Raw genomic sequence first — 6775 nt, 5'->3', positions numbered from 1 at the left:
CTCAAGGAAGTTCTAAAATTTCCCTCCTCTTCCTGTCTTCTTCTGAGCCCTCGAAACTCTTACAACCTTTTCTTGTTACCCAATTCCAAAGTTGCTTCCACATTTTCAGGCATCTTTATACCAATGTCCTACTCCTTGACACCAATTTCCTGAATTAGTCTGGCCTCACATTGCTCTAAAGTAAGGCCTGAGACTGGATAATGTAAAAGAAAAGAACTGTATTCAGCTCACAGTTCTGCAGGATGTACAGGAAACATGGTGGCATATGCTTGTGAGGAGGCCTCAAGGAACTTTTACTCATGGTTGAAGTCAAAATGGGAGCAGGCACTTTACATGGTTGAAGAAGGAGCAATAGAGAGTGAGGGGGAAGGTATCATTCACTCTTAAACAGACAAATCTCATGAGAATTCACTATCACAAGAACAGCACCAAGGGGTCGGTGCTAAACCATTTCTGAGAAACCACCCCCATAATTTAATCACTTCCCACCTGTCCCCACCTCCAACACTGGGGATTACAATTTGACATGAGATTTGGTAGGGAAACAGATCCAAACCATACCAGCTATCTTGGACCTAACCAGTCTCAGCTAGTCTGAATACAGAGAAAACTTCTTACAGCAAATATCCAGTTTTTTAAAGATAAGCAGACTTAGTGTTGAGTAGAAATTCAGGTATGTCATGTAGTCATTACACTGGGTAACAAATTCCCCCTTTTCTTATATTCACTCCTTTAGAGGTTCAAACGAGCCAGGGTTCATCTTCTATAACTTCTTCCAGCTGAATTTAGATGTTGATATGTCCCCTGAGGAGGGAAATTCTTCTGTAGCTAGTCTTAGGTAGGTCTGGTTATCTCCTGGGTGTGAGCCTAGCCGTTTATATCACTGAGTAACGGTTTTCTGTAGTTTTATGGCCTCTATTTGTTTAGACACAAATAAGAGCGACAATTTAGGAGACAGGGCCCCAAAATCAAGAGAAGTATAATAGCAGCTAAAGGGCCTAGGAAGAATAAGAACTAAGTGAGATTAGGGATGGCTTATTTTATGTTTTTATATTCCTTGAGGGTCTGTGTCCTTTGGTTAATTGGTGGAACCACTTGGCCTGGTTGTAGATTATTTTAACGTCTTTTTGAATTAATCCTGAATTATTTACCCAAGTACAAGAGGAAGACTTGGTGACTATATACACCTCACCTTGTTTTGACAAGTAATCAAGAGCCAGACAGTTACCAAGCACAATATTGGCTAATTAGACTAGGGAGAATTCAGGTAAGGGGATCATCGTTCACATCAGCTCGCATTTCCGTAACGTTGTGAGGTTGCAGAGGGTAACCTCATGGTAGGCAAACCTTCCCTGGGGTTTAGGAGACTGCCTGTTATCCTGGTGGAAGCTAGAATAAGCCTAATCACCCTTTTATTCCTTGGGCAAAAGGAGGACAGGAAACAAAGATTTTGACTTCTCTGGGGATTAGGTGCCATAGGGTGCAATCTCCTTGAGGTCATGTGTTTTCCAAACAGGGGTAGGCTCTGGATGCAACAAGGTTACTCCCAAAGCAAAAATGACAATACATATAAAAGGGCAAGTAAACTAAGTCCTGACAGAAAGTATATGCAGGCCCAGGGTTGAGGGTTTAATCCTCAAACACATCAATAATTTTAGATCTGAGAGTGGTTCAACTCAGTAGAAGGGATTTTCTTCCTTAGGTTCAAGCAGCTGCCATTAGCTGGGTATGTCCTATAAATGAAGACTGCAGTCTCCAGGTGGCATGTAGATGCCATTTTATTCCTAGACCCTCAGAAGTAGCGTTAGTAATGGAACATGTGAATGCTATTCCAATATTTCTTTGAATTGACTCAGGCAGCCTGAATCTGAAGACAATTTTTCTTCAGTAGCAACTTTACCATCTCATGTGCAATCTCAGTGTGGGTGGCAAAGTCTTTTACCCATCCTGAAAAAAGTGTCAGTGAGAACCAAGAGGTATTTAAAGGTTTTTAAGGCTCTGGGTGTATCTGTGAAATAAATTTACCAATCTTCCCCTAGGCGTTTATGTTGGTACTTCACCAGCTGAGAGCTCCCTTTTGCCTCCCTGACCCAACTCTGCTGGGTGCTTATTAGAATTTTTAACATAGCATGTGGGGAAAATCTCAACTAGCTCCTTGTCTAGCTTCCTGAACTTTGGGGCCATCATGCTCTTGAAAAGCCAGTTATGAAGGGCCTCATGACCAAAGTGAGTGCTAGAATGAGCTTCCCTAATGGCCTGTAATGTAACTTCTTTTGGGAATATAAGTTGTTCATGAGGACTTATTAGCTCTCCTGGATGATTCAGAATGTCAGGTATATTCCAATTTGGAGGTCTTTCTCCATTTTTTTGAAGAGTAAACCAGGGTTTTTTGTTTTGTTTTGCTTTAAAACAAGGAGGAGGATTCAAGAGGGAAAGCAAAAAGTGGCATTTGAAGGGTAACTTTCTTAAAGCTGCTTGTTTTTGGCATTAGATTGGCTTTATTATTTTCTTTAATTACCTTAGTTTCCCCCTTCTGGTGGCCATGGCCATGAACTGTTGCCAGCTGGGCTAAATTTCTTACAGCTTGCAATAACTTTGTAACTGGAGAGCCTTGCCTGGAGATAGTCATTCTACTCCTGTTTCTCTTGTGAGGGTCTGGGTATGGTGGAGAGTTCAGATGGTTGGGGGTTCTCCAAAGGTTAACTTCTCTCTTTTCAAAGGAGGGCCATGGCTGCCATCAACCAAAGGCAGGGTGGCCAGCGTTTAGCAACTGGGTCCAACTGCATGAAAAAGTAGGATACTACGTGGGTCAGTGGGCCCAACCTTTAAGTTAGTACTCCTAAGGCTTTTCCCTTTTCATGAACATAAAGATAGAAAGATTTAGTTAAGTTGGGTAGGCTTAAAGCTGGGGCCCTTGTGAGCTAGGTTTTAAGTTTGGGGAATGCTTGGTTACATTTTTTCATTCATTTAAAAGGGTCTGTGCCCTTTTAATTGTTTTTATAGAGGATGGGCAATGAGGCCAAAGCTAGCAATTCAGAGGATGCCAAATCCTGCCATGCCCAGAAACCCTTGTAGTTGTTTCCAGGTCTTTGGTTGCTGTAGTTGGCATGTTACTTCCCATCTCCCTTGGAACTAACTTTGTTGTTCTTCTTCTAGGAGTAACTACAGATAGGTTACTTGTTGCTGAGATATTTGTGCTTTTGGCGGGAAATCTTAGAACTCCTTTCTCTCAGGAAGTTAAAGGCTAATGGGTATTTTGATCTCAAATTTTTTAGAAGGGCTGGCAACAAGGATGTTATCCACATACTGGAAGAGGATTCTTTGTTCAAGAGTCAGTTCATCTAGGCCTCTCCAAATATTGTGGGGGCTGGGTATAGGGTTTGAACTCTTGAGACGACATAGTCCACGTTAGCTGCTGGGTTTTTCACCTGTCTGGGGAATCCTGCCATTTTGTTGAGTAAGTATAACCCTGGGTGTGTTCAAAACAGAGTAGGTGGACCCTGTCCCAACCAAGGAGCCAAGAGGCTTGTCCCCTATGTCCAGAGTCAGTCAGGACACCTTGAAGGATACCTAGAGTGCCAATTGAGGAGCCCCTAGGACCTGTAGACTTTTTTTTTCTACTTAGACCATCTGCTACTGTGAAACACCTGGGTGGGACATTCACCCTTCCCCCTCCTTTCAGATGGGTCCCTTTTCCAGTGACCCTCTTCCTTACAGAAGGCACATTGGTTTGGTCCTAGTCTCTTCGGTCTTCGGAATCTTTTCTACTGGTTAGAGGACCAGCAGTAACTCACTGGAGCTGTGATTTTCCATGGATAGGTAACAGCCAGTAGTTGGGCTTGCTTTTTGGCCTCTCTTTCTTCTTTATGCTCCTCCTCCCCTTCTTGGTTGTTGAACACCTTATTGCCTAGGTATATTAGTCTTAAGATGGGAGCATTGAGCTCTAATTTTACCTTTTGGAGTTTATAGCTAATGTCTGATGTCCTCTGGGAGACAAACAGATTTCAGAACTGCCTCTCTCCCTCTGCTGAATCAGGAGTAAGAGCAGTATACAACTTCATATTTTCCCCTCAACCTCTCTGGGAAGATATATAGTTTTGGGGGTTGTTGATTAATTTTTCTTAGCTTACTCCAATTAGTGGGTCTTTCTTCTGTGGCCTTATTCCCTTTAACATTAACGTTTCATCATGCCTGAATCTTGCCTTTTTCATTCCTGTCTCAGGATCCTAAAGGGGTCAAGGTCTGTCACAACCTCATTCTCTGGTCTCTTAACAGGATTTTTTATCTTGTCTCTGTGGGCTCTGTCCATTTCCTCCCTAGCACTTCTAATAACCAAGGATTTTTTTTTTTAATTTTTCATCCAGTGAGGAGAATGTTCAAAAGGGACTGGACGTCTGCTCAATTAGGGTTATAGGTCTGAAAAATACTCTGAATGAGGTTTTGAATCCCCAGGACTTTTTCCTAATCATCTAGAATGTGACTTCTAGTTGTAAATATCTGAAGTTGTGAAGAGAACATGTACAATAACCATCCCTCTTTCCCATTGGTGACCTGCCAGAGGTCATCATAGAGGAAGGCTGGTAAGATGCCTTGCACTGGGTACTGTCCGGGTTGACTATCTGAAAGGAATCAATGGGTGATTGGTGGCAATGAGGTGTGTTGCCTGCAGAAGCCACTGGGGATAAGGGAGCTGTAGGTCTAAGATTATAGAATTAAAAAACAAACCTCTTATAATTTTATTAAGAGTAAATTAATACCTTAGAAAAATCTTATTTTAACATAGATGACCAATCTTAGAAAGACTGTTATAGGTAATTTCTTTTTAATTGTAGACAATTAAATCACATACAAAATTTCTTTTCTAAATTTGTTTTCCCACAATCTTTATTAGGACTTAGACCATGAACAACATATTGATTTGTTTGTACTACTTCTTTTAAAATAATAAGTCATTTTACTTTAGGACAAAAATTTACCATATAAGATCTTCTCTCATACAAAATTATTTTCTTCTTTTTATAACCTTCCTTATCAAAAATATATCTCTCTATATATAATCATTTTACTTCTCTGTCTCTCTCTCTCTGACTTACTGTTTTTAATCTTGTGTTATAAATAACTTTTAAATAATCTCCAAATTACAAAATAATATATATATATATATATATATATTTTTTTTTTTTTTTTCTCAATAAGAACACAACTTACCTGATCTGGGTTTAAGATGGTGATGCCCATATTAAACACCTACTGAGGCAGCTTCCTATCCTTTCTGTCTTCTGAAGTACAAATGGAGTTCAGGTTCCCCTCCAGACTCTTTCACCAAAGCTCCTTCTGAGAAAGATTCTTTGCCCCCAGTTCCCATTTCACTATATGAGAATGAACCCTGGAAATATCTGGAATCAGAAGAATACCAAGAACCATAGGGTTCTCATCTCAACTGGGTGGACTATTGCCACTACAACAAGGGTGGTATACCCCCACAGCAGACTCAAAAGACATGTATACATAGGAAAAAAGTTGCTGGGAATCCCTGCCCCATCTGCCAAGATCACAAGTTGCATGTTGACTTTAGGAATGTTAAGCTCTTGGAACAGTTTGTCAGTGCCCACACGGGTATCATCTTCCATGCTCCATACACAGGAGTCTGTATGAAGCAGCACAAGATGTTGACCCATGCCATCCAGAAAGCCAGGGATCATGGTCTCCTCAGTTACCACATCTCCCAAGTTGAACCCCGGGACCTTGATTTTAGTGCCTCTCATGGAGCTATGAGTACTTCTCTGCCAGTCCCCACCCTGGTCTCAGGTGAACCCTGGTATCTATGGTACAGCTGGAAACAGCCATCAGAGAAAGAACTGTCTCACCTTTGCCAGCTCTATCAGGATTATCTCTAAGAAGAGAGTGGCCCCCGCACCTGAGTCAATGCCCAAGATGCTCCCCACAACACCAGTGGAAGCCTCCTTCACTGAATAGACAGGCCCCTAGAGTGCTCTGGAGTCATAGACTGGGAAGAGAGGCTGGGCCCAGAGGCTCATACCTGTAATAAGAGCACCAGTCTGAGGTGGGAAGATTGCTTGAGCCCAGGAGTTCAAGACCAGCCTGGACAACAAGGCAAAACCCTGTCTCTACCAAAAATTACAAAAATTAGCATGGTGGCTTGTGCCTGTAGTCCCAGGTACTTGGGAGACTGAGGTGGGAGGATGGCTTGACCCCTAGAGATGAAAGTTATAGTGAGCCAAGATCATGCCACTGCACTCCAGCCTGGGTGACAGAGCAAGACCCCCTCAAAAAAAAAAAAGAAAAAAATGTTTAAGAAAAAAAAAATACTGGGAAGAGACCCAGAGGGAGTAGGAGATAATGCCTAGATTTGTATGATGGGATATCACCCAGAAGAGTTGTGTCTTTTATGGCCAAGGCAGATCCAGGAAAGAAATGAGTGTGCTGATAGGGATAAATCTGAAGCTGAGGGAGGGCAGTACAGAAGTGTATGGAAAACCCCAGCTCCTGTATATTGTAAATAGATGGGCTGGGCTAAACCTTTTGCTGTTGTTTCAGAATTCAGCTACCTCAGCTTTTCTACAGTTAAACTCTATCTCTAGTCAACAAAAATACCTCACAACTTACAGAAGTATATATTAATTAAAATTCTTATTCTTAGTTGCCTCAAATTTTAGTAAAAACCTGAGAAGCAAGAAATCCTGAATGGTTTTTAGATGTCAGCGTTTTATAGGTGAAACCATTCCACAGTTTTTAGAAACATGTTTTTTCATAT

General features: G+C 41.5%; 1 pseudogene; it reads left to right on the top strand.

Annotated features, from left to right (window-relative positions):
• The first annotated feature begins 255 nt into the window (after positions 1-255).
• LOC100978838 (small ribosomal subunit protein mS40-like) lies at positions 256-6006 on the top strand (annotated as a pseudogene).
• Positions 6007-6775: the final 769 nt, after the last annotated feature.

Source organism: Pan paniscus, chromosome 13 (genome assembly GCF_029289425.2).
Source record: "Pan paniscus chromosome 13, NHGRI_mPanPan1-v2.0_pri, whole genome shotgun sequence".
NCBI classification, from domain to species: Eukaryota; Metazoa; Chordata; class Mammalia; order Primates; family Hominidae; genus Pan; species Pan paniscus.
The sequence above is the reverse complement of the archived record's forward strand: the minus strand, read 5'-3'. Positions and strand labels throughout refer to the sequence as shown.